Source organism: Myotis lucifugus, unplaced genomic scaffold, assembly GCF_000147115.1.
Source record: "Myotis lucifugus unplaced genomic scaffold, Myoluc2.0 scaffold_345, whole genome shotgun sequence".
In the NCBI taxonomy this organism is placed as follows: domain Eukaryota; kingdom Metazoa; phylum Chordata; class Mammalia; order Chiroptera; family Vespertilionidae; genus Myotis; species Myotis lucifugus.
The window spans coordinates 645,357-673,285 of record NW_005871393.1 but is presented as its reverse complement, the minus strand read 5'-3'; positions in this window follow the sequence as shown (position 1 = coordinate 673,285).

The following is a 27,929-nucleotide window of genomic DNA, read 5'->3' as shown; positions in this document are numbered from 1 at the left end:
GGGCATAAAAATGAATAAAACACAGTCCTTGTCCCTAGGGAACTTATAATCATGAGAGAAGTGTGCTGTGCTTGCAAACATTTTCCCATTATTGTTTGAGTTATTTACAATGAGCAATGTTTTATTTTTGTAATCAGAACTGAGAGCATTAAGACGGATGCTTTTTGAAAGCACTTATGTGCTATTGAATGAGGTGCAAAGTTTTATGGGCGTCCATGAGAGAGATCTTCGCCAAGAAAAGTTTTCAAGGAAGGATTAGCATGTGAGCGGGGCCTGGAACCATGGCCAGCATTATGATCGATTGAGTTGGAGAAGGCATTCCAGGTGGAAGAGATTGTGTAAGCTAAAGCTGGAAGATAAAGTTGTGTAATATGTGATGTACTATGCAATACGGCTGCAGATTAGAGTGTACATAGAAGAGAAAGAACTAGAACCTGATGTTGAGGCTGAATCACTAGAGGCCTCGACTGTCACACTCAGGAATTCAGATTCGGTCTGTGCGGTCGTATGTGTAGCACACGATACCAAGTCCACTCTAAGTGTTCTGCAGATAGGAGCCATTATTATTATTATCCGAGTTCTCAGAAGGAGCTGGGGCAGAGCAAGGCTAAGGGTCTTGAATTTAGTGTCCTTTCAATCCCAGAGGTAGACTTTAGATGAGCGCCTTCCAATAGGTAGGTCTGTATTGGGGTGCAACCCAATTTGGACGGTCCTGATCCATTTCCACGCCACACTCCTCAGATCCCTCAGAGGAATGCAGTGGCCAGTCCCAAAGTTTCTTCCTTCAGAGGCCATGCCCTCTTCCTTATCTTTGTTCCCAAGGTTTGAGCACACGTTGGGTGACCAAGAAATGCTTGCTGAACCAACTTCCCTCCCCCGTGAGGTGAGAATGCTCCCAAATAAGTGAGTAAGTTGATACGCGGCTCTGCATCAGAGCATTCACTGAGCAGTTGAATTTGTCAGCACTGGACATGCTAATGATATCTCCTTTCTGGACCTGCCAGGCTCCCAAACAAGGTATTGTCCTGAGAGGCCCTGCAACCCACCCTGGGCATTGAACTGTATCTGCTCTTCCCTTTCTCCCTCAAATACCACGGCTACCCGTGCAGGGGTGCTGTGAGTGGAACAGCTTGGCAGGTGCCCCTGGCACACACTGACATTCAGTAAGCATGCTCTTTCCCTAAACATCAGAATTTCCGGCTTATCTACCCATTGGCTCCGATGGGCACACCATTTAGAGGCTGTTGTGGAAGTCAAGAAGCAGGAGAAGCCTCACTCGTGATTTTCATGAATGTCCTTTAGACAGATAAAGCCGCTCCAAGGGACATTGACACGTTCTTTCCTTTTCCATGACTGTCTGCAACTCCTTGCGGCTGAGCTCAGTTCTTGCAAACCCAGAATTCTAGATTTCAGAGCTGCAATGGAAGTCAAGTATTTCTGTTGCCACAAGGAACTAAGGGATCGAGACCCAGAGGAGTCAAGGACTAAAGAAGGGCCTTTGCCCAGCTGAGTGGCTCAGTGGTTGAGCATCATCCTAGGAACCAGGAGGTCATGGTTCAATTCCCAGTCAGGGCACATGCCCAGGTTGTTGGCTTGATCCGTGGGGAGGGGGGCGTGAAGGAGGCAGCTAATCAATGATTCTCTCTCATCATTGATGATTCTATCGCTCTCTCCCTTCCTCTCTGAAATCAATAAAAATATATTTTTTAAAAAAGAAGTGCCTTTGATAAACATTGTTATGAAGTGGGATAAAGGAAGAGTTTTCTGTTTTAATCTGAATCTTTGCCATCACGAAGGCAGTGGAGCCTAGTGGTTAAGAGCAGGGATAGGTAAACTCTGGCCCGTGGGCCAAATCCTGCCCACCACCTATTGTTACAGTCTTATTGGGAGAGAGCCACACCCTTTCATTTATCTATTGTCTATGGCTGCTTTCATGCTGCAACAGCAGAGCTGAATAGATGCCACAGAGACCATGTGGCCTGCAGAGCCTAAAATATTAACTATTTGGCCCTTCACAGAAAAAGTTTGCTGACCCTAGTTCAAAATAATGGCTTTGTCAGTCAAAACTAGGTTTCAATCCTAGTTCCAGCTCAGGCAAGTCAGCCTCTCCACACCTCCGTTTCCTTCCCTATTTAATGGGAACAATAATACTGTTTACTTCGTAGGGGTTTTGTGAGTGTTAAATAACCTGAAGTACCTAACACAGTACCTGTAGCAAGATAAGCTTATTAACAGTGAACAATGATGATGATAATGGTGAGTATACAGACAAAATTATTATACAGGGAACACCAAACCTCAAAAAGGCTTTAAAGGGGGCCCACAATATAATGTCATATACATACATATATGTAAAATGTACAAACACATACTTATGCACACATGTAATAAATATGAAAAAGATCTATAGGTATTAATACAAGTAGAATACACACAAACATATACACATATATATTACGTATTATATATATGAAACAATGAAAAAAATAGGTCTTAATGAAAACACAATACACTTAACGTAAACACACACACACTTAAAAATCCTGTGCCAAAAAAAGTACTTTCTCAGTTTCTGGGCACAAAACAACCGCTCTGTGATGAAATTACCCCACCTGATTGCGTGATCTTTGCACTAAAAGTAAAAGAGAGGTCACGTGTCGAGTGGCGAGCAGGCTGGTTTAGCAATGACTGAACAATGGCTTTCCCTTTGCCATCATCCATCCCTGTGTAATTACTCGCCAGCTCCTTTCATTTTTCCCACCCAGTGGTGACATTCAGTCACTGCAGCCCCTGGAGTCCAGTCCTTTTCTCCCCTTCAGGACTCACTGCCTATTGCTTAGTTCTGGGAAAACAACTCAAACAAGCCAGTAAAGTTCAGGGAAATGGGGATAAAGATGATTATGACTCCAAAGAGCCAGAACTGCTTTGGGAATGGGAACGAAGGTGGCCAATTACCACCTTCTAACCGACTATCATGCTTCTTTATTGTCTATTGTTCATGGTCTGAGTCCCTCTTCATAATGTTACTTTCCCAAAGGCAGGGATATTTGACTGTTTGTTTATTAGTGTATCTAAAAGGCCTCAACTAAAGCCTTGCAGACACTCGGTAAATATTTGCTGAGTTGAATAAATGGCTTCGGGTCTATAGATTATGCTGCTTTGAAGAAATACTAAAGTGTGGTCCAAGACAAGATCATTAACATCCTCATCCCATCTGGCCCCTTGGACTTGATCTGAGCTTCTGTGATTAGAAAGATGCGGCCTGTTGGAACTGTTTCATGGGGTGGCGGGGGGGGGGGGCTGTGAGACTCTGGGCACCAGAAGAGCTACCCTGAGGCCCAGGGTGAGGGAGGTGGAGGGGGTGATAAATAATGAAGGAAAAAACATACAAACAAGCTCAAAAAAGAAACGAAACGGGCTTCTGGTAATCCTCCTGCACGTAAAAGCTATAAATTCTGAACATAATATAAAAAGCAGCTGTCCAAAGGCCCTAGAGAGCAACGAAACGGGCAAATACAGGAGTGGAGTCTGCATTTGGAAGAAGAGAACAGCAGTGGGCAAGTTGCCCGTTATTACTGCTTTTTGCTGGAAAGCAGGGCCCAATTCGTGCCAAATAATAGAGACTAAAACTTGTCTAGAAAACCTGTCGTCTTACTGCCATGAAGAACCCCGGGGATGGAGTTCAAGTGCATTGCAGTAACTGGAAAGGAAGAGGGGGTCTTGGAAAGAAGAGAACTAAAGAGGGGCCGCAATGGGTTACTGTGTATAAACTCTGCACATATTGCTGACGCCCCCACCATGCGTGCATGCAAGCATCCCAGAAAAGGCTAAAGGAACTGGACAACAATTTCTATTGATTCTCACTACAAGGGAGACAGTGTGGAGTTTGAGGTCAGTTAAGTCAGCTACAAGCTTTTAAAAAATCAGTACTCTTCACAGGAACACAACAGAATCCAGTGGCTTTGTAACACATTGTTCACAATTTCTTGGATGCCCCCCAAAACACTAAGCACATAAAGGAAGAAAGTGTGAGCCAAAGACAATGAATGGAGACTGACACTGAAATAACTCTGTGGTGTGAATTAGCAGACAAAGATTTTATTTTTTTTAATATTTTTTATTGATTTCAGAGAGAAAGGGAAAAGGAGAAAGAGATAAAAACATCAATGATGAGAGAGAATCATTGATTGGCTGCCTCCCGCATGCCCACCACTGGGGATCAAGCCCACAACCCAGGCATGTGCCATGACCGGGAATCAAACTATGACCTCCTGGTTCACAGGTTGATGCTCAACCACTGAGCCACACCAGCCGGGCAGCAGACAAAGATTTTAAATCAGCTATTATAACTATGCTCAAAGAGAAAGAGAAAGTTGAGTTCCTTTTAAAATGTAACTTAATTATTATTTTTCATTTACTTTGAAATATTTCATATATCAAGAAAAGCTTAGAAATAATATGACGAACATTTCTGTACGCTTCACCTAATTTAAGAAACAAGCCTTGCCAAGTACTCTTAATCTCCACCATATGCTCTTCTTTAAATGTGTTTATATACACTCCCAATAGTAACTACTATATTGAGTTTTATCATTACCTTGACTTTTCAATATATGTACACTTATTGTTAAAAAAACACAGTTTAATTTTGCATGCTTTTGAACCCTAACTAAATTGTATTATACCATATGCTTTCTTCTGCAACTTATATTTTGTACACAACATTGTGCTTTTGATAGTCATTCAGGTTGATGCACACACATCGCTGCTGTCCATTCACTTTCAAGGCTCTACAATATTTTATGAACATATTTCCATTCACTCTTCACTCCCTCTTCCATAAATATTTGGGTTGTTACAGTTTTTTGTTATTACCCCAAAATGCTGCTATGAACATTCTTGTATGTGAATCCGTACTTAGATGTTTCAGAGTTTCGCCAGAGCAACGTTTCTCAAGTGCAGTCCTGCACCAGCAGCCCCTGTACCACCTGGGATCTTGTCAGCAATGCAAATATTTGGACCCCACCACAGACCTACTGAATTAGAGACTCTGGGGATGCGGATAGCGACCTGTTTTAATGAGCTCCCAGGAGAGTCCGATGCACAGCCAAGTTTGAGAACCACTGCCAGTATCAATGGGCCGGGCGGGGGGGGGGGGGATACATGCACCCTCACAGGCCTGTCCAAAGCAATGGTAGCAACTTACACTCCCACTCATCATTATAGGAGTTTATACTGTTTACTATCCTTACCAACACTTCATATTCTGAGAATTTTTAACTTCCCGGCTCATCCAGTTTGTGCAAATGGTATCTACTGTGATCTCCTTTTAGCCTTCCTCATATCTAGTGAAGTGGACTATTTTTTATTTGTTTTTAGACACTCATATTTCCTTTCCTATGAAATGTCTGTTACCTGTCTTTTGCCCATTTTTCCATTAAATTGTGTGTCTTTCGTCTTATGAAGTTGTACACTCATCCTTGTCGGTTGGATGTTTTGCAAATGCTTCTCCCCGTCTATGGCTTTTCTTTTCACTTTGAAATGGTGTCTCTTGGTGAGCAGAAGGCTTTCATTTTATTAATGTAGACAAGTTGATAATTTTTCTCTGTGGTTTGTGCGCTTTGTATCTTATTTAAGAAATGCTTCCCTACCATTAGAGAATAAATATATTCTCTTTTTAAGTCTTAATATTTTGCTTTTACATTTGGGTCTTGTATCCACATTGACTTTATTTTGTGTAGTATAGGATAGAAATCCATTTTTTTTCCATATGGGTAACTAATTTTCCCAATTGCATTGAATGTATAGATTCTGAGGAGAACTGACCTCATCATAATAGAGTCTTTCAGTTCATGAGTATAGTTTACCTGTCCATTTATTTAGGTCTTTGTTAACATCTATATATATAAAAGCCTAACCGATCGTCTGACCGATAACTATGATGTGCACTGACCACCAGGGGGCAGATGCTCAACACAGGAGCTACTGAGCTGTGGTGACTTGGCAGCTGAGGTTCTGGGGTGACACACCCGGAACCAGAGAGGAGGGAGCCCAATTCTGGGGTGCGTCACCCGAGAATCTCCCTCTCGAAATCCGGGACCCCTCAGGGGATGTCAGAGAGCTGGTTTCAGCCCGATCCCCACAGGCCAGGCCGAGGGACCCCACCGGTGCATGAATCCGTGCACCAGGCCTCTAGTAGTTCTATAAAGTTTCATAACTTTTGGTTAATTTATTCCTCAACATATTATACATTTAGTTGCTTTGTGAATCATAGTTTTTAATAAATTTCTATTTTTCCAAGTGTTTGCTACTGGAGTAGAAAAACATTAGTGATATTTGATGCTGGTCTTCTAGCCAGCAACTTTGCTTAATTTCAAAGTGGTCAAAAGCAGACCATCTTTTATTTCTGGTCTATTATTATTATTATTATTATTATCGTAATAACAATAATACAATAATTATTATACGTTGTGGGAGTAACATCTAGAGAACTCTTGAGAAAAGACTTTGAGACCTTAGAATACTTCACTTAGTCAAGTGAAGTATTAATTGCCTTTGGCTTACATTTACAAAAGCAAAAGAAAGGATAATCTCAGATTGACAAAGAGGCCATCCTCTAGAATATTAGAAATTAAATTAGAATTTTAAAATATTGTATGAAGATACTACTGCAAAGATGAATCTGGGGTAACCACTTGTCAATATATAAATAATTAGATAAGAGCTCAAAAAAAGTATCTGCCTAGCCCTAGCCAGTTTGGCTCGGTGGATAAAGCGTCAGCCTGAGGACGGAAGGGTCCCAGGTTCGATTCCAGTCAAGGGCATGTACCTTGGTTGAGGGCACATCCCCAGTAGGGGGTGTGCAGGAGGCAGCTGATCGATGTTTCTCTCTCATCATTGATGTTTCTAACTCTCTATCCCTCTCCCTTTCTCTCTGTAAAAATCAATAAAATATAAAAAAGTATCTGCCTTAAGTGATTAAAAAATAGTGCACAAAATAAATAAATACTTTAGAATAAAATAGGGGTCTTCGAACCTTAGAGTTAGAAGTGAAGGTGGAATCCAATATGCAAAATTTTGTCTTTCATGCACAGAAGTAATGAGCCTATTGTTTTAATCAGATATTTATCATTTTAGAAGCTGTGAAATACCATTATATTTGACCAGTTGAATAAAAATATAGGTGTTTCCATTCCAAATGATTTTAAAACATCCAAGGAGACAATATTGTACAGGTGATAAAAGGTATATAGAGAAGGGACAACAACAAGGTGTCAAAAAGGGGGAACTAATGCCATGTAACAACAATAGTGAATATAGTTCAGAAATTCCCCAGAAGCTCATATTGAATTAAAGACAATGTTAATAATATTTTCCTTACACTCTTTAAAACCAAAGTGCTACAAACGTGATTAGAAATAAAACGATTGCTTTTTCATAAACATAAAGTGTACTGAAGAGACCAGGTTTATTTGGGAAATCTTTCTGAAGATTTTTGCTTTCTACGGCAGGACACAAAAGATATGTTTCAACGGACTATAGAAAGTTTCTAAATCTCATTTATTGTCTGTATCTATCAACTACTTATGTAGTACTTACACATGCCAGCTATCATTCTAAGTGCTTTCCAAAGAGAAACTCATCCCATTCGTCAGGACTCTGGCAGGAAACCGATGGCACACTCCAATCGGATAAGTGGAGGTGAACTGATGAAGAGGAATATCTACAAAGGTGTGAGTGGGGTTTAGAAATGCAATATGGGTGGTGCAACATCCTGGCTAACAGCAGCGGGGAGCCTACACCACCCCAGACCCGCCTGCAGCGGCCCCAGGGAGTGGCCAGAGGTACCCAGAGAGCAGAGGGGGGCAGACAACCATGGCCACTCGGTGGGGAGGGAACAAGAGGTATAAATACCCCAACCTCACTCTCCTCCTGCCCCACCCCCACTCTCCTGACAGGTGCCTCCCATTAGCCCAACAGGACAGAAAGCCAGAGGGCAAAGAGCTCACTGTTGCCCCTCTTGTGGGCCAGCCTCCCAGGGAGCAGAAGCAGGTGGAGGAGGGTCTGGAGGAGCAAAGAGGAAATACTCAGAACACTCATTAGTAACCCTATTTCGTAGTTACTGTCGGTGCATGAATTTTAATAGCAAGCGACGCACAGAGAGGTTAGGTAATTTGCCCAAGATTGCACATCTGGTAAGTGATGGATACAGGATTTTAACCCAGGCAGTCTGGCTTCACTGCACTAGGCCTATCTTATCATATTATGATACTATAACCTTATACATCTTATAGCCGTGCTCTATCTTCTTATAATTTCTTCTAACACTGTCTGATGTACTGGGATTTAAATGATCGAAAAAAGACCACAGTCCCAGTCATTTTTGCCTTCTTTCTACCACCTGTTTAAGGGCTGGGAGGCATTTTTATGTTCTTGTGGACACTTAACTACCAAGACTCCCATTATGATTCATAGATCATTTTGAAAATTGAGCAATTTTCATGATAGGCATACTTCCCAGCAGCTTCTTAGGATAGTTGGGAAGATTACAGCCAGAGGAACCACAGGAGGTGAAAATTTGATCTCATTTGTAAGTTCAGTTGTAAATGTGGACTGTGGGTATCGTTAAGTTTGTATCCATGAAGTCTTTTAATTTTCCAATAGAATTGTAGAAATCTGGCAATTCTTAATCAAAGCATAAATCCTTTCTAGGTTTTATTGGTAAATATTTTCAAATATTAAAACAACAACCATGAGTTCAATATAAAATAAGTGTGTTCCAGCAAAAAAAACTAACGCATATTTTTAGGAGAGAAAAATATGTCAGCGTGCTGATTTCTATCATTAGCTTGGTGTTCCTCTTTTCCTTTTTTAAATATGTTTTTACTGATTTCAGAGTGGAAGGGAGAGGGAGAGAGAAATAGAAACATCAATCATGAGAGAGAATCATTGATCGGCTGCCTCCTGCACATCCCACACTGGGGATCGAGCTCGCAACCAGGGCATGTGCCCTGACCGGAAATCAAACTGTGACCTCTTGGTTCCTAAGTCGACACTCAACCACTGAGCCACGCCAGCGGGGCACCTTAGTGTTCTCTTGAATAAACTACCTCCTAGAAGATTCAGAATTGGGGATAAGTACAAGGCTGAAATGACTGCCAAGTCCAAGTCTGTTTTCCCGGAAGTTTTTGCATTGTTGAGTGCCTTAATGTTCCCCCAGAATGTTTACCGTTTCACATCCAGCCTCCTGCCGTCTTGTATATCATTATTCTAGTCTATACTTGTCCACTCCCCACTCCATGCCCAGGCCCCTCCCCTTCTCACTCTCTCCTGGACGACACCTTTGCCTTTTTATACCTTTGAGCCTTTGCATTTGCTCTCCCCTCTGACCTGAATGCCCTTCTCTTATACATGGTGACTCCTGCTCCTCACCTGGGAGACCAAATGAGTTCCCTAGAAAGAGATTCCCACTCCCTTCTATGAGCTTCTAGGGTTCTGTTTGAGAGCCTCTTCAGCAGACCTTACTGGACTGTGTTAACATGATTTGTCTGTATATCTCTTTACCCCACTCAAGTCACTTCTTAAAGGCCAGGACCATAAACTGCTAAGCGTTTTCAAAAAGTTGGTGAATGAACCAAATAAAGAGAATTCGTTTTATATGATTCTTGGCCATCATGCAAGGGCCAGAAGCCCTTGTTTCTAGGTCTGCGTATACCTGTGTCTGCCACCTGCAGGAAGAGATTCCGAGGATAACTTAATGGCATGAGAATCATACCAGCCTGCTCTGCGTTTTACTAAACATTAGAGTCTATGAGTTAAATACATGTGTGGACAGTTCCCCAGTAGATTTAACATTTCCTACATGAACTAGAATTCCCATGTTATTGATAGGTTTCTTAGCATTTTTCTTCTTATAATGATGCTCTCAATAAATTCATTCACTATTAGGTATTCTAAAAATCCTTTTTTTTCTTGAAATATTAATGTTTGTAGCATATAATATTATTCTATGTAAGCTCATTTTTCTTGAATAATTGGTGTTTATTGCATGTAACATTATACTTAAAATCGTTTTTCTTGAGATATTAATGTTTATTGCATGTAACATTATTATATTTAAGATCGTTTTTCTTAAAATATTAAGGTTTATTGCATGTAACGTTATATTTAAAATCGTTTTTCTTGAAATTAAAAAAAAAATGAAAAAAGTATTAGGTATCCTGAAAATTATATTCTCGATTAAAACATTCAAATGGTCCAAACATTATTTTAATTACCTTCCTCTGAATACGTATTAAAATCAGAATGTGAGGCAGGTCCATGTTATCACAAATGGACATGAACTTTTGGTTTAAAAAATCCTCTTTAGTCCTGAGTGTCGCCACAAGCACAGCATCTCTGTTTTTCATTTGTGTGTGAGAGCCAAGAATGAGTGAGCCTCGTCCTGGGTTTCCTTTTGGGTCTCAAAAGATGCCTCCATCAGTAGGTGTTATTTCAATCTGAACTCTCCAGTTTCTACCCCTGTGGTCTACCTGCCTGCTCACCAGTCTCCACTACCCACCCCCTGCCCCCACCCCCCCGCGATCACTACCCACACCACTTACTTTAAATTCCATTTATGTGGAACCATGTTCTTTTAGCCCCTCTACCACGCACTCCTGACTGCCCTTCCCTTCGCTTTATTTGGGAGTGGGACAGAGGGAGGCCAAGTTCATGTATCATACAGCTTCGGCATGCGGTGCTGGAGCTGGAGAAGTAACAGCCAGGTAGCAGCCTTCACTCTTCCCATCTCCCCAGGCGAATGTGAGCTTTCAGTGGGGTGGCATGTACACTAATTTCACCTGAGGTTTAGTTTGGTGAAGGTCTCTCACTGAAGTCGCCTTTTTCTTTTCTCTTTCTCTGTGGCCAGAGGAGCCTCCAGCATTAGTGACCGGCTGAGATGCTGTCTATGGAAGAGTGTTTACGCCATGAAGGAGTAGAACATTATCCTACTAGTAACCTAAACTGCGAGGGAACGGGGAGGTCTTTAAATGTATTTGAAACTAGAATCAGCTCGTGGTAAAGAAAAGCATTTCATCAAGAGACCTCCACATACAATTTGAGGACTTACAACTCAGTAATATTTTTCTTGGTTTCCAGAACTATGTTCCTATTTACTGAGAATCTGTGACTTAAAAAGTGTTATCTTAAATACCACTTAAGTTGGCTAATGAGTTGGAATCTTTTTCTAAGTTATTAGTTTGACATGCAAGTATTTTCCTTCCCCTCATCTGCCATATGGCATACATTTATTTTTAATATGAATGTGAATGAAAACTGATTTTGTTTAGGGAATTTGGAACAATTTCATAACATCTCTTGGGGGAGTTTGAAATGCCCTGGAGTGAAACAAACGAAGGTTGACAGTAATCTAGATTAATGTTAATAGATACCAGGTCAGGATTAATCATGTGTTTTTGTGCTTTCTCTCATAAATAGAGTGGTTGCATTGCAAATAATAGTTAATCCCAATGTACTGACAATAACATTTAGTTCTTTAATATTTCTCTGAAGTTAATGCTCATGATGCAACCATGACTCATTTTCTTCTTGTGGTTTATAGCTCTTATTTGGATGTTAACAGTAAATGAATTATAGTTCATTTGGTAGCTTTTTAAATTGCAGCAAAAATATACCCTCATGGTTTACTTATATGAACAATCATGAGGTTTTAAACAAGTAATTTACAACTGATAATTTATAACAAGATAGGCTTTGCTATTAAAGAAAAGCACAGTGGATGAAAAAGCGTAAGATGAGTGAATGGTAAGTGCTTGGCGCTTGGCTTTCTTCTTAGCATGCTGGCAACTCCTGTCCTTAATAACAATACTTGGCTTTCATGTGTGGCGAGTTTCGTTTTGGACGTTTAAAAGTACTTTAGAAGCATTTGGTTGTTACTCTTCACGACATTCCAGGGCCGTGGGTGTTTTCCCTCTGAAGAAGACTATGTGTTTCGTTAGGAGATAAAAGTGGGTTTTGACCTAAGATAATCCACAGGCCTTTGGAAGGGAAATAAGGATTCTATCAAATTCCAGTGGATTCTTTTCTACCAGCTCTCAGAAAAATGCTGCTCCTTGAGCCTAGAGGTGAAGGAAGCAAGGAGGAGCCTTTCCTCGCAGCTTTGGGATGAGGTGAATTATTCTACCACATGCAAACCCTCAACATACTTCTGTCCATGATGGGTCAGCATGTGAACTAGGAGTTGGAAATTGTTGCTCAATGAGTCATACTCTCAAAGTGAATATAACTTGTTCCTCCTCCCCCCTGGCTAATAACTTGTGTTCTCCAAGCTCTAATTTTCTATGAAGACAACTATGGGACATCACTTCTGCTTGGGTGAGAGCTTCTTAAAGGCTGGGGTTTTTCCTCTTTGTATACTCAAGATCTAGAACCTGGAACAGAGGAATACTCACGCACGCACGCGCGCGCGCGCGCACACACACACACACACACACACACACATGCACACGTTACCAATTAATTGATCAAATGAATGAACATCAGTAAGTCATAGAGAACTATACCTCCTTAAACCCTGTCAATAACATTTAGTATGCAAAGTGCAGCAATACATAAAATCAGGGCTTGCTGCCCTTGTTTCTTATTAATAGTTAAGAAATTATATTCCTCACCATCTCAAACAGCTAGTTCTTGCTATTACTTTGGAACCCACCCCAGTTTTCCCATATCAGCAAGATAGTAGTCCCTGTAATTCAAGCCACTGTCCTGTAGAATCTTGAGTTTGGGTCCAGCAAACAAAGATTACAGCTACTTTCGTAGTCCCCTTAAATAGTCAAGAGATCTAGCAATGCGGTGGCTTTCCAACAGCCTTGGTAGACACATTCAGAATGTTCTAGAAGGTCCTAGTCTTATTTTTTTCCTTTGCAGCTAGACATGATCTTTTCATTGTTAAGAACAGCTTTTGAAAATGTTAGGAATGTTGAAAGCAAAGGATACATGTGGGAGTGAAATGCAGGATAGGGTTGGTCCCACAGTTTTGCAAGTGGATTAGATGCTGAAGTCAAATGTTTCCAGATTATACTGTACTTTGTAGGCATCAAGCGAGCCAAACAAAATAAAAAGAACCCTGCCTCTGCTCCTGTCCATGTAATTTATTCCTGTTTAGTTAACAGAAACATTGCTCTTCCAAATTTCCAGGTTAATCTTCAATTTTGTAATTACATTAGTAATGAGTGTGAATTAGCATAATTAATTGAGAATAATTAACACACTGAATTGAGAATTATTTATTCAGGAATTTAGAATATTATAGTGTTCTACATAAATCATCAACAGATGTCGATTGGACCTGAAATATCAAAAATTTTAGAAATCATTCACCTTGGGTATATTAAAACTTTTGTCTTTTAGTCCTTTAAGAAAAGACAAAAGGAGATGATTTCTAAGCATTATTTTGTCACGCTACATTTATATTTCTTTCCTAGATTATAGGCTAATTACTAGTGATTAGAATCATAGCTAAAACTATTCCCATTAAAAATACATAGAAATAGTAAATATTGTCTTAATTATCTCAAGGAAATGAGATTAAAGACAGCTCTTCTTTACGAGGGCATAATTGTGTCAAAATTCCATATCTGGGGCATAACTCATGTTTAGATTTAGGGTAGAAAGGGGGATGCAGACTATGATTCACACTTATGACAACACTGTAAACTATTTGATCTCCTTTATTCAGGCTCTCTACGTACCCCAAATCAAATATAATTTATTTAGTCTTTCCAAATAGACTTTTTCCAGTTTGGCTATGAAAACCATAGTTTCTTATCATGATTCCTATCTAAAGAGAAAGCCTCATAGCTAATGCATCAGCGCTCTCAAGAATTGCATTTAGCCACCTCGAAACCTATGCTACGGGTTCCCTTTTTTGGTCCACTTGGAATTGTGGCGGAGGGATGCTGGAGGTGCTGAATGCTGAGACTGATTTTCTTCTGGCTGGGAGAATGAGGAGGCCACTTCCTGATTTATTCAGGAAAAATACATGAGCATCCTGAATAATGCTGGAAACACAAAGCCCGCAGGGAGGATTACGGAGAAAAAGCCCAGAGCAGTGACAGCCGTCCCTCATCAAGGAGGTCCTGGCAGGAGGGCCAGGAGCACAAGGATGGGGGGAAGTTCTAGCTGGGCGTCCTCCGCCTGTCCATCCTTTACATAAGCAATAAATTGGGAGGCACTGAAAGCTGGGGGAGTTCAAGCAAGCAGTGTCAGGGTAGCCAGCCCCGCCCCCCGGATCCTCCAGATCTACACAAAGTCAGCCACGTGCCCAGTCCCAGGAACCGGAAGCCCAGCTCTGATTTTCCAGCATGTCCACCAGCGTGGATGGTGGAGGGAAAGTCATGTGAGAAGATGACGGTTCAGGGCTGTCATAGTCGTCTCTGATGAGGTCATTGCTTGGGTTTGGGACCCAGGTTTAGATCCTGGCTTTACCACATATTAGCTATGTGACTTAACCTCCTTAAATTTTAGTTTTAGCATCTGTAAAATGGCGGTGAGAGTAGTACCTAACTCACAGAGCTGTTCTCAGAATAACAATAGTAAGGGCTAATGTTTACTGAGCACCGTGCCAATCTCCTACCATTTGTTACCTTGTTTTCTTGACACACCCTTATTATTGGATCATTGGGCCAGGTATCTCTGCTTTTCTTTAGTTATTATTTTTAATAATGCAGTAGGCACCGGTGAATCCACTGCCCAAAACGAAAACTAGAACTTTGACAATAACATGCATCTATTTATTTTTTGTTGATTTCAGAGAAGAAGGGAGAGGGAGAGAGAGATAGAAACATCAATGATGAGAGAAAATCATTGATCGGCTGCCTCCTGCACACCTCACACTGGGGATCGAGGCCACAACCCAGGCATGTGCCCTGACCAGGAATCGAACCGTGACCTCTTGGTTCATAGGTTGATGCTCAACCGCTGGCGGGACATAAAATGCATCTAAATAGGAGGTTCCTCCATCCCATCCACAACCCACCTCGGTTATCTGTCTTAATATAATATTCCTTTCATTTTGTAGATGAGGAAACTAAAGCTTGTAAGATGAATGACCTTGCCCAAATCCATTCATCTAGGAAGAGGCAAGGCCTTGATGAAGTGAAAAAAAAAATCCATGTAGTATCTGACACAGGGCACAAGCATCACAAAACACTCCAGAAATGACAATTATCATTCCCACGTATCTACCTAAAAGTATTGTGACGTCACATACTCTGGCAGGAGTGGGGGGAAGCAGGAACCTGCCCCTGACGCTGGGGTGTGGGTGGCTGGCAACCCCAGGTGTGGAGAAGGCGACACTAGCACTGTGCGCCAAGCTGCAGAGAATCGGTCCATTACCCTCCTTAGCATGTATCTCAGGGTTCCCGGCTTCTGTTCCAATAAATAAAGCACTGGCCTGACTGAGGAAATGTGTGTGCTCGCCCATGGTGAGTGCACCTGGACTGTACACGGAGGTGGACATTTGCCATGTGACATCCTGGGAGATCGACAATCAGGATACGTGGCAACCTGATTAATTTTCCCTCAGGGGCAGGCATCTCAGAGATTGGACAACCTGTGCTCCAGGGCACCCAGGGGGGACAGGATGACGGAGGGGTTCTCATTTTCCCCTCGGCTCAGATATTATTGGAACCCGTAGAGGCGCAAAACCAAAGGTATCACTCTTATTTTTAAGTTCATTTCTCAATTAGGTTGAGATCTTTTTTAAAAATTTATTTTATTCATTTTTTACAAAGAGGAAGGGATAGTGATAGAGAGTTAGAAACATCAATGAGAGAGAAACATCGATCAGCTGCCTCCTGCACTCCCCCTACTGGGGATGTGCCCGCAACCCAGGTACATGCCCTTGATCAGAATCAAACCTGAGACCCTTCAGTCGGCAGACCGACGCTCTATCCACTGAGCCAAACTGGTCAGGGCTAGGTTGAGATCTTGACTAGCCACAACAGCAGAAATACTCAATGGCAAAAGAGAGAGAGAGAGAGAGAGAGAGAGAGAGAGAGAGAGAGAGAGAGAGAGAGAGAGAGAGCTTTTATACATTATTTTAAACAAATAAGTTGTAGAATGCCACACTTCCTAGTACATTATTTTTGCATCAGTGGCCAACCCCCAAAATGAGAATAGAAAAAGTATTCTCATGAAAGTGTCTTGTCCCACATTTTAAAGAAAATTATTGCAACCATTTTCTGAACGACTGTAGAGGTGAAAGCTCCATTGATGACAAAGGAAATTCAGGACGCCAAGAAGATGTGTTCTTAGAGAGTCCAGCAAGATGAGGTGTAAGGACCTCAGATGCGTGGCTCCTATTAAAGTTAACAAGAGCTGTGCTGTTAAACCCCTCATGACACTTTGCATATAACCTGGGAAGTCTGAAGAAAGTGCCGAAGGGTCATCAAAACACCGGCATCACTCTGATAAACTTGTCACCAGGTAAAAGAAAATACGTGGATGTTTGCTTCTTTTCCTCTGAAATAGAAAGTAATTATGACTATAAAAACCTTTTACCATAACTAATTAACTATGAGCGCCTCAGAAACGATGTGTCGACAGCGCCGTATGTCTAATTATCTTTTTTCACTTCAGAATGGTGATGTTGAATAATGAAGAAAACATTACCTGATGAAGGCTTTTATTTTATGATGATATCTCTGGAGACAGAGGAGACACAAAGGCGCAAATGCCATCTTCAATTACATCTTGGCCTTGGCAAGCTTTAGCTGGTTTTGATTGGCACGGAAGCCACATTATTTTTAAAAGCTTAGAGAAAGGAGAAGGGGGGGGGGAGGGAAGGAGGGAAGGAATGGGGGAGAGAAGGAAGGGAGGAAGGGAAGGAGTGGAGGGAGGGGAGCGAGGGAAGGGAGGGTGGGAAAGAGGAAGAAAGGAAGGAAATAAGGAGGGAAGGATATAAATAGGAAGAAAGGAAGGGAGGGAAGAAGGGGAGGGAGGAAGAGATTGTGGTCTTTATAAAATGACCACGATAGCTGTTGAAGAGCTCTATATCAATCCCAGGCATGAGAAACCCTTTTCACATGTAGGAAGTCAGGCCATAGCTGTTTGCCTACCGCCCACTCTGTTGGGCATTGTGGGTTGGGTTTTGCCAGTTCCATTAAAATGTCTCTCCGCTCCCCGCGCCATAATGAACCACTCTAACTAATGCAAACCAGACAAGCATGGACCTATATGACAGAAACAGGAAGGTGGGCATTTTTCTATGGCATGTGTATAATCTCTTTAGCTTTCGAAGCCATGGCTCAGATCCATACCTGCAGGCACATATGGGTAGAACCAGACATGCGAGAGAGGGCCTTTTCTGCCCTTGCCTGTTCCCCAGCCATTGCCCACCTTCCAAATATCCCTTCACCTCTGCCTGAGCTCAGGAGTAGATTTCAACAGGGGTGGCTATTACGCAGCACTTTCCTTGCACATGAAGCCATCCCTGTCTTTGGATGCTTCATGCAAGGCCCTTTAAAGTCCAGGGAGAGATAGAAACGTCAATGAGATGTTTCTATCCTGCATGCCCCCTACTGGGAATTGAGCCCATAACCCAGGCACATGCCCTCAACCGGAATCAAACCGTGACCTCCTGGTTCATAGGTTGACACTCAACCATTGAGCAACACCAGCCGGGCTCAACAATTAATTTTTGAGTACCATAAGAGTAAAGTAATTGAATAATGAGCCAAATATGGTGAAATATATGTACATAATTGAATATAATACCTGATATTTCGCAATCCAAGTACTTTCTTATATGACATATTGTCCTGTGCCATCTACTGAAGCATATGGGAAAGGTAATGTGTCACGCAAAGCATTTAATTAGTAAACTCACTTTGACAGTGTTTCAAGTCAGGATGTGGGGGAAAAGGTATTAAGTGGAATAATATAAAATTTAACTGTGACATGTCAAACATACTCTTGGAGCAGGTTCATAAAAACACCAAAGATGAACAATGATTCAAAAACTAAACAACAGGGGATCCGTTTATGGCTTACTTAGCCAAATCAGCAATCTGGAAAAGATACCTCTTAAATTTCAACTGAAAGCTTGACAGAGAGGAAGACAGCCTGACCTCCATGGTTAATAAATTCCATAAGGAGAGCGCAAACATTAAAAATGCCCCCTGGCTCCATGTCTTCAGCCAAAAAGAACTAATCCAATTGACCGAGAACAAAGAAAACGACCGGGGAATGGATGGTTCCAGAATGTCTCTGAGGTATTCAACACCAAGTCGATCTAAGGCCTTGTAAGTTAATAGCGAGGCCTTTCCACATAATCCTGTGCTTCACAGGTAGCCAGTGGAGGTCTTTTACAACCGGAGTAATGTGATTGTCATGCTCGGTGTCAGTCAGAATGTCAGTAACCGAGTTCCAGACCAAGAGGGGTCCCTTGACAAGTCCATTAGGAGACTCCCCTGGAACACCGACATGTGGGCACAGCGTGGACCCCTGGAAGACAGGACTCCTACACAGGTGTGGGGAGTTGCGAGCAGAGGACAGCAGCCATGGGAAGGCTGGTGCATCGGGCTTTAAAAAGCGTACGTAGTAAATAATTAAATGGGAAGCCTAAAAGGTATGTCAGGACTAAAGATTAAGTGCAAATTCATAATAGAAATCTTGGAAGCTAACAGCCTTCAAAGCTCCAGTTCTGGGCAATTTACGGATTTGCAGTAATGGTGAGAACCCAGAAGCAATAGGAGTTTCTTTTTAGTGTGATTTATAATCTGCTTTTAATAGTTAGGCAGAGAATATCTGGAAGTTAGGTGGTTAGAGAGTGAATTTAAGTTTCAAAGGGTAAAGGTGACTACCTTTTTATATATGTATACTAGAGGCCCGGTGCACTGATTCGTGCACTGGTGGGGTCCCTCAGCCTGGCCTGCGGGGATCGGGCCGAAACCAGCTCTCTGACATTCCCCGAGGAGTCCTGGATTGCGGTTCTCAGGTGATGCACCCCGGAATTGGGCTCCCTCCTCTCTGGTTCTGGGTGCATCACCCAAGAACTGCAGCTGCTAAGTCACCGAAGCTTGGCAGCTCCTGTATTGAGCGTCTGCCCCCGGTGGTCAGTGCGCATCATAGCTACTGATCAGATGGTCAAATGGTCGGACAGTCACTTAGGCTTTTATATATATAGATAATACATAATATTAAATGAATATTTTAAATGCATTGGATTCCTTTTTTTAAAATAGTCCAAGAGCTGTGTGTGTGTGTGTGTGTGTGTCAATTTTCCAGTGCAAATATTGTACAAGATAAGATCTTTACAGATTTGATATTGAGAAAAGCAAAAATACCATTAGTTGAACACCTCACATTCCAGGCACAGTACTAGTACTCAACACACATTCTTTCATTCTCATTTTGATGTTACAAGGTCGGAAGAATTAGCTGCAAATACAAACTAGGGAATGCTGGCGCAGAGTACAGCATGCTGCTCTAGCTCTTGACCCCTCAAAATCCATGCACAGACCAGCAACATCAGCACCATGTGGGAAATGACTAGAAATTGCACAATCTCAGGCCCCAGTCCAGACACACGGATCAGAATCTGCCTCCTCGGGAGCTATAGACTTATACCAGGTCCCTTCTATGGGTCACTTGCATGAGTTCTCAGAGAGAAGCTGGTGATAAGGCAGACCAGTGATGTGACCAGGCTCAGGGCCGGCCAACCATCCCTGCCATGCAAATGAGCAGCAGCCAAAGGGCCCTCGTCTGGAAAGTGCACACACAACAGGTTCCTAGAGAACGTCACCTGGTGAAAAGTAAAGAAATGAGACACTGTTGGCTGGCTCTGGCAGGGAGCACCGGAGCTCATGGGCTCTCAGGAAGTCATTCCACAAAAAATTACTGAGCAACAACCATCTATGACGAAATACAGGTTAAGACAGTAGGTTCTGGAACCAGACGGCCTGGGTTTAATTTCAGATCTGCTTCCTAAGCTTGGGCGACTTATTTCATCTCTTCCTCTCTCAGTTTCTTCATTTGTAAGACGGGGATGCCGAGGGAACTGTGGGGAGGCATGCAGAAAGAGCCGCCATTATTTTCCGTGTTGTGCTGGGGGCTACGTAGAGTGTAGAACAAGACTAACATGACCTCTGCTCCCATCAAGGAGCTTGGCTTTTGGAGGGGAGGCCGATCTAATTAGGTATCATCGTGAGAAGTGCTACACGAGACTACAGGGCAGTCCCTAGCCCTGGCCAGGTAGCTCAGTTGGTTAGATCATCGTCCTAATATGCCAAGGTTGTGGGTTCAATCCCAAGTCAGGGCACATACGAGAATCAACCAATGGATGCATAAGTAAGTGGAACAACAAATGGATGTTTCCCTCTCTCTCTCCCTCCTTCCCTTCCTCCCTTCTTCTCTTTCTCTAAAATCAATAAAAAAAAAAAAAAAAGAACACAGGGCACTGAGGAAGTAGGTAAGAAGAGTCCAACTTTGTCGAAGGAGTCGGGCTATTTCTTGTCATTGGCCTTTTATTGTGGTCTGAAGTTTGAGTGGGCAGGGACTTCCTGATAAACAGCAGCACTGCAAACCCTAATGATGACGTGGCCACTGAAGAACCTGAAAGATGGCATGTAGGGGTGAGCGCAGAGAGCCAGGTGGTTCTGGCACAAGGGAGGAATAAGCAACCTGGGAGCACCCCTGTAGAATACCTGGATGAGCCGGAAACAGAGGAGAACGTGTTCTCTGTACTGCAGAGAATTCCAAAGAATGGGAAGCCTTCCGTTGCTGGAATTAAAGAGTGAACCAGTGAGCTCTGCTGTGGTTCCCCTCCCAGAAGTTATTGATCTCAGTAACCCCAAGGCTTGGAGACACGTATCAACTCGTGTTTAGCTTACTACACAGGGCGTCCCCCAAAACTGTATACACACCTTAATGGCTGATTTCTATTACATTCTGAAAATGAAATGTAGTTTAATAAACACGGCCTTGCCGAAACCGGTTTGGCTCAGTGAATAGAGCGTCGGCCTGCAGACTGAAAGGTCCCGGGTTAGATTCCAGTCAAGGGCATGTGCCTTGATTGCGGGCACATCCCCAGTAGGAGATGTGCAGGAGGCAGCTGGTCGATGTTTCTCTCTCATCGATGTTTCTGACTATCTCTCTCCTTTCCTCTCTGTATACACACCTTAATGGCTGATTTCTATTACATTCTGAAAATGAAATGTAGTTTAATAAACACGGCCTTTATAATTACTCAAAGTGTCTATGGGGACACCCCGTAGATGCAGATGATTACACACGGAAATATTTCTAGGTATATGTTTATACACGGTTTAGTAGATACACCGAACTGAGAGGTGCTAGAAGCCATGACACCCCAATAGCCGTGAGCGCACCGAGTGCCCAGATTTTGGTTTCAGTCTCCAGTGAAGGGAACCAGCGCTCCTTAGAGGAACAGCTGGTTCTAGCAGCGGGGCAGGACGCATACCAGGTGATGCCAGAGCAACTCATCTCTGAGGGCCAGAGAGGCCACACAGTCCCTCTGCAGAGTATGCCTCCAGGATAAAGCCAGAGGGAACACTCGCTTCCTTGTTTCCCAAAAAAGAACTGGACCCCACACCCAAGCAATAAATAAATCCACGGGGCCTTCTCCTGCTTTCTGCACTGACTCCTTGGCAAGGATTTTCTCTTTCCTTGTCTCCCAGCGGTGCGACCTAGCTTTCCGCCCCTCCCTGGCTCCACTTAGAAGCTCTGGCTGAGACATCTGCTGAGGACAGCCCTCTGAATGTGTTTCAGATTTGGTAGTTGAGCGCTTGGATGTCATATTTTCATTCCTGGCTCTCTCCGCAGGGGAAGTGAGGAACAGGCCCCTCTGTCGTAAATGTGAGATGAAAATAACAGTGTGTTGGGCAGAGCCTGCGAGAGACTACAATAATAAGCCCCTGGATTATAAATAATTCAAGGCCTATTAGTGTTTGTACATTGACATCCTGTCCATATACAGAATATTCTTACGAGGGAGAGATTTCCATTCTGAGGCTCAAAGCCCTTGGTGAAGGGCCTACACACAAATTTTGTTTTAATCATCCCCCCCCCCCCAGCTGGGAATGATTTATAATGGGGCGATTTTAGAGTTATTAGGTGCAAAATTTTAAATTCTTCATATTGTAGATGAGAAAACCAAGGTGGAGAGCTGCCTTGCTGCTGCATATACAGTATATGAAGATTTCATAAAAATGCCATTTACGCAAGATGAAAACCTTATTGTCACTTAGAAGAATTATTTAATATTTTTAAAGTCTTAATAAACATCGGCTTTTAATAAAACTTTCTTATAAAACCTCTGGGATAGAAGGGATCTAGATGGATCTGTGGTTTATCTCTACACAGTTCGGCAAGGAAACAAGGGTACCTTCACCCTTTCTCGCATCCCAGGTTAACGGCTAAGTACCACGGGTGGGACATTGAAGATCTGTGATATGTTGGCGTAATTCTGGAAAAAGATGATACATGAAAGTCCAAACTTCCCAAAGAGGTGCATTATGGGACAATTCTTTTTTTTTTTATCCTCACCCAAGGATATTTTTCCGTTGATTTTTAGAGAGAATAGAAGAGAGAGAGAAAGACAGAGAAACATTGACATGAGAGAAACACATCGATTGGTTGCCTCCTGCATGCGCCTTGACCAGGGCCGGGGCTGGGGAGGAACCTGCAACCGCAGTCCATGACTTTGATCTGAATCGAACCCAGGATCCTTAGGTCCGCAAGCCGATGCTCTATTCACTGAGCTAAACCAGCTACAGTGGGATAATTCTTTACAATGGAAAAAATTATCTAACAAAATTAATTATTCCAGGGCTCATTCCTATAACAATCTATCCAATGTATCTAAAAATCATTTGCATCAAAAAGTTCTATGTAAGCTCCATATGACTGAAATGAGAAGGGAAGTTTACTAGCACCTGATTATAAATGCAAACACCAAGGAATTCATTAACCCTGACACGATGCAAACTCTCTTCTAACTTATTTATGTTTCCTTAAAGTGCAATTCGTTTAATTTTTTTTTCAAGGTGTTTGCTCAGCAAGTTATACCTGTAATCTTGTCTGGTCTTTTGAAAAGGAAGAGATAAAACTTCAGCTTCAACAAAGAGCCCCAGAATAAACTGAAGTCTGTATTTTACTGTCAACGGAGTTCAGCAAATGCATGATCTTTCCTGCACAGAAACTCCTGCCTCGTATCCTTGTCATCAAACTGTCACGAGAACTGTTTCCTGCCATCGTGGGTCAAGACAATTACAATATGGTTTTTTTCTGAACTTTGAAGAACTCGCCATAATAGAGACCTATCAAATTGCACATATATTTTCAGGGGCATTTCTCAAATGTTTTGTGCTTAAAAGAAAGTTCTCGAAGTGCAGAGGCTGATGGCAGAAGTTCAGCGCTCTGCTAGACATTTCATTTCCCTACCGTCGCTCACCAGAGACTCTCCAGCGACGAGGGGCGGACAAAGGGATGGGCTCAGGACCCACCCAGAGGAGGGCATTTCCCGGAGGCTCTGTGTTAAGATGATAAATGGGAGGACCATCTGGCTTCAAACAAATGACAAAAGAAATACCATAACCGATCAGGAGTGTTTCCAGTTTTGCTCTCTTGTCCATTCTTGACCCTGCAGATACACGGGGAAAGGAAATGTAGATGATTTCTGACATTTCAAGATCAAAGTTCTGAGGACACTTGCTGTACGGAACTCCCCGCTCTGGCAGCGGCCAGGCCGGTGTAGTTTTATTGAAACGAGGAAGGCCTGCCTGGCACAGACTCTCCCCTGCCCTCCTCCTGTGTGATAAACAGCAAGTACGACCGGAGTCCAATTAAGCCACTTCACTTTGAAGTGACTTTTCATGCCTTCTTAGCAGATTATGGGTCTTATTTTTGTTTTTGCTCCGACTCAATTACATGTACACGTTCGGAGCAGGAGAGAGGACATTTCCAACACGTTTAGCTTGGTCTGGGGCTGGGGTCAGGACGGCTGCAGCTCCCACACCCGCCGGCAAACATCTGGCGCCCCAGATGGGAGTAATAACAACTCTCCCCTGATTTTCATAGCTGCATTATGGAAGATGTTCGCCGGCTTCCTCCTCGGGAGTTTAATTCACACCAATACTTTAAGGGAGATTAGAAAGCAAAAACCGAAATGAAAGAAAACATTCCTGACAGCACGGAGCTGAGCTTTCCTGCTCCCATCGTACAAAAAATCCAAGATGACTGTCGCATAGAGCAGACCTTTAAGGCTTATTTCGTGAATCAAATCAGCTATGTATTATTTTCTGTGCAGAAGCTCAATAGGCACCACCAAAAATGCCCAGGTCTAGGTTTCATGTTTTTCCTCTAAAATGACTTTCTTGGGTGAAATCGTTTTTGTAAAATAAGCTGGAAATCAAGCCACATCATAGAGCTGTTCCTTTGTTCGAGGTCACCATCCAGCCTCACTTCAAATATTAACATTAAGAGATGCCCTAGGTGTTGCCTCACCAACTCTTTCTAACCGCTGCGCTAAGAAGAAATCGTGTTATTTTCCTTCTTGATTCCTCTCTGAGGTGATTTTCTATAGTACTGCCCAGGTTCGCTGTAGTGAGCGAGTCAGGGACTCACATGTCGACTGTCAGCTCCTGGTGGAAAGGGGTTTGGGGAGAGAGGGAGCCAGAGAATCGCAAAGCCAAAGCTGGACTCGGCCTGCAGTCCCTGGTAGAGTTATCTGCATTTGGAGAATTCAGAGAGGGGCAGCGTCAGATCTGAACTCAGGACTAACAATCCAGCCTAGGAAATAGACCACCAAGTGCAAGTGCCGTGAGCATGAAAGTTGTGGGCCCTTTTGTTGACTTGTGTGTCTGAGCGTCTGGAAGAGTGCTTGGTACATAGTGGGCACTCAATAAAGAGTTGTTGAATGAATGAATGAGTATTGCGCCTAGCTTCTTTTTTAAAATATATTTTTATTGATTTCAGAGAGGAAGGGAGAGGGAGAGATAGAAACATCAATGATGAGAGAGAATCATCAATCTACTGCCTCCTGCACGCCCCACACTGGGGATTGAGCCGCAATCCGGGCATGTGCCCTGACCAGGAATCGAACCGTGACCTCCTGTTTCAAAGGTCAATGCTCAACCACTGAGCCACACCAGTCGGGTGCGCCCAGCTTCTTGATCAAGATCATAAGCCAGCCAGGAATCAGACTTGACTTTCTTGTGTGCCCTACATCACCGAGGTTGACAGCATGAATTAGTGGAAAGAGCGCCCACATCTACCTCTTCACAGACCCACTTATGTTATCTCAGCCAAGTAACTTTATGGCTGAATTTCCAAGAGCAAATATCTCAGAGCCCTAGCTTTCTCATCTGTAAACTGACATAATATTGGACCTACCTATGTCACATGGTTTAATGCATGTCAAAGTAGATAGTGTTATGTCAAACTCAAAGTGCTGTGAAAATATTGTTACTCTCAGCAAATGGACCCTGAGATGTGACCACGTTATTAACGGAGGTGTTGGCCGCAGGAGAGTTTAGGCAGGAGCCTGGCAGGAGCCGCTGCTCCAGGGTGATGAGAAGCCCTGGCCCAGGGCATGCTGGGAGCCATGACCTGAACTGCTCCTGAGCTGGAGCCAGCCTAGCAGGAGCCGAGGACACAAATGCAACCCATAGGCAAATAAGTTACTGAAATGTATGACATTTTCAGTCATCCACATGCTACTGTAAAGTACTTAGATACCATTGCTTTCCCCCCAATGTCTAGCACAGGGCGGTTGTAAGGATGAATATGCAGTTTGATAGGAAATGGGGAGGAGACAACATAAGCAATATAACTAAACAGATGAGATCTCCATGCAAGGGATCCTAAGACGGTCCTCAAAAATCCTTCCAACTGCGTCCGTGGATGGACGTCCATGAATTTCAGGCTCTCATTCGGGAAACACCTTCCCAAAATAAGGGGCCGCGTGTATGCATTTTGTTTAATGTCACCAGCTGGTGTTTTCTGGCTGGTGTTTGTGTGGGTTGTTTCTACGTGACAAAGTGAAGCCAGTGTGAGTGTGTGAAGGAGCGTTTCCAGAAACTACCAGGACCCATCGTGTTTGCAAACGATCCACGGCGACTGGGTTGAAAGCAGCTCGTCTGGGTTACGTCATGACAACTGACCACACTTCAGCCACGCAAATGACGCAGGTTTATTACGGAGCCTGTGTACGGACTGCAATGAACACCCTTGAAAGGATCAACACTGGGCTTTCTTACCAATAAGAGGAAGCAGTTCAGTAACAAAGGGGAAGTGTTTCATTCCCCCTTTGAATTTGATGGAACCTAAAAAATCAACTTTCCATTTCTTGACCAGAACCTATAGTTCAGTTCGTTTTTGCTGCCAAAAAAAGGAACACTGGGATCATAGTTGTGTGCATGGTTTTCTATCTTAGTAGATTTCTAAGTTTCTTGAAGGGAAGACTGCTGGATCTCTGGTCAGGTGTGGGAGGGCAGGGGTAGGAGAGAAAAGGAAGTAAAGAGAGAGAGAGAGAGAGAGAGAGAGAGAGAGAAGGGGAGAGGAGAGGAGAGGAGAGGAGAGGGGAGGGAAGGGGAGGAGAGGGGAGGGGAGGGGAGGGGAGGAGAAAGATGGAAGATAGGATACAGGACACTCATACCATGTCATACTCATTATTTTCGATTCTGCATGCTTAGAACACAGATTGTACATGGTAGTTTTCTCCAAAGTTGTTTGCAAAACTGAATTAGAGATCATTTCAACACATTCAAATTTATTAATTTAGCAAATGCATAGCACTAACTAGGTGCTAAGCACTCTTCTAAGTACTTTACTTGTTTAATAGACAGCTGGACCATGAATATTGAAAATTTCATATAATAGTTTCTATTAGAATGTTAGATCTCTATGATATCTTTATTCACAGGTCAACACAATCTGAATTTAATTACCCTCAGAATAAAGTTTTATATACATAATTTTTCTTTGATTATGAAAGTAATACTGTTCATGTAAAAATTTAGGAAAACACAGAAAAGTATAAAAGAGACAATACAATCACCCCTCACAAAGATAACCCTCATTAGCATTTTTCATGAGACATATTCTGAATATTTCTGCAATGACTAGCTGCGATTTCTGCTCATTCTATCCACATGACATCCCAGTCATTTGCTATCCTATTACCTATTTTATTGCTGTCATTGTATTTATCACTATCTAAAATTACCCCATTTATTCAATTGTCACTCTTCTGTCTCCTGCTACTAGAATTGATGTCCCAGGGCTGGGTACCTGGCTGATGCTCACTCAATAAATGTTCTTTAAATGCATTTTCTTTCTCTGTTGTGTACAGGACCATGGTGACCAATTCAGCAGCGACAGCATTGTGTTTTGGTGTAATCACACCTTCTGAAATTATTTTACTCAGCGTTTCTTAGGCTCAACATTGAAAAAAAGTGAGCATTTTGGCTAAAATTTAATGACCACCACGTCTGGAAAAAATTCTGTACAGAATACAGTAGTTATAATAATGTTGTAAAAATACTTTAAAAAATGCAAGTGAAGTCTTCTTCATTTAGGATTTTAATGGATTAATCCTCTCCCTCCTGAGAACAGCATGGGCAGAAACTTGACAAGGCAAATCTTAAATGAGAACATATTTTACAAGGTTAATAGAAAGTGTCATTGTCACACGTCCTATAAAGCCAAAGTTTTGCTATTTCTCCAAATGCTAATTTGACAGGACAGCCTTGTTAAGTGTAAAAAATTAAAAAACTCAAAAATTTGTAGTTTTTTTCCCCTTCTGAATGTTTGTTAAGGCATTATTTATATGTGAGAAAGCATCAGTTTTGCACATACAGCATGATGAAATTTAGTGCCGGTATCAAAATACTATAGAACACCTA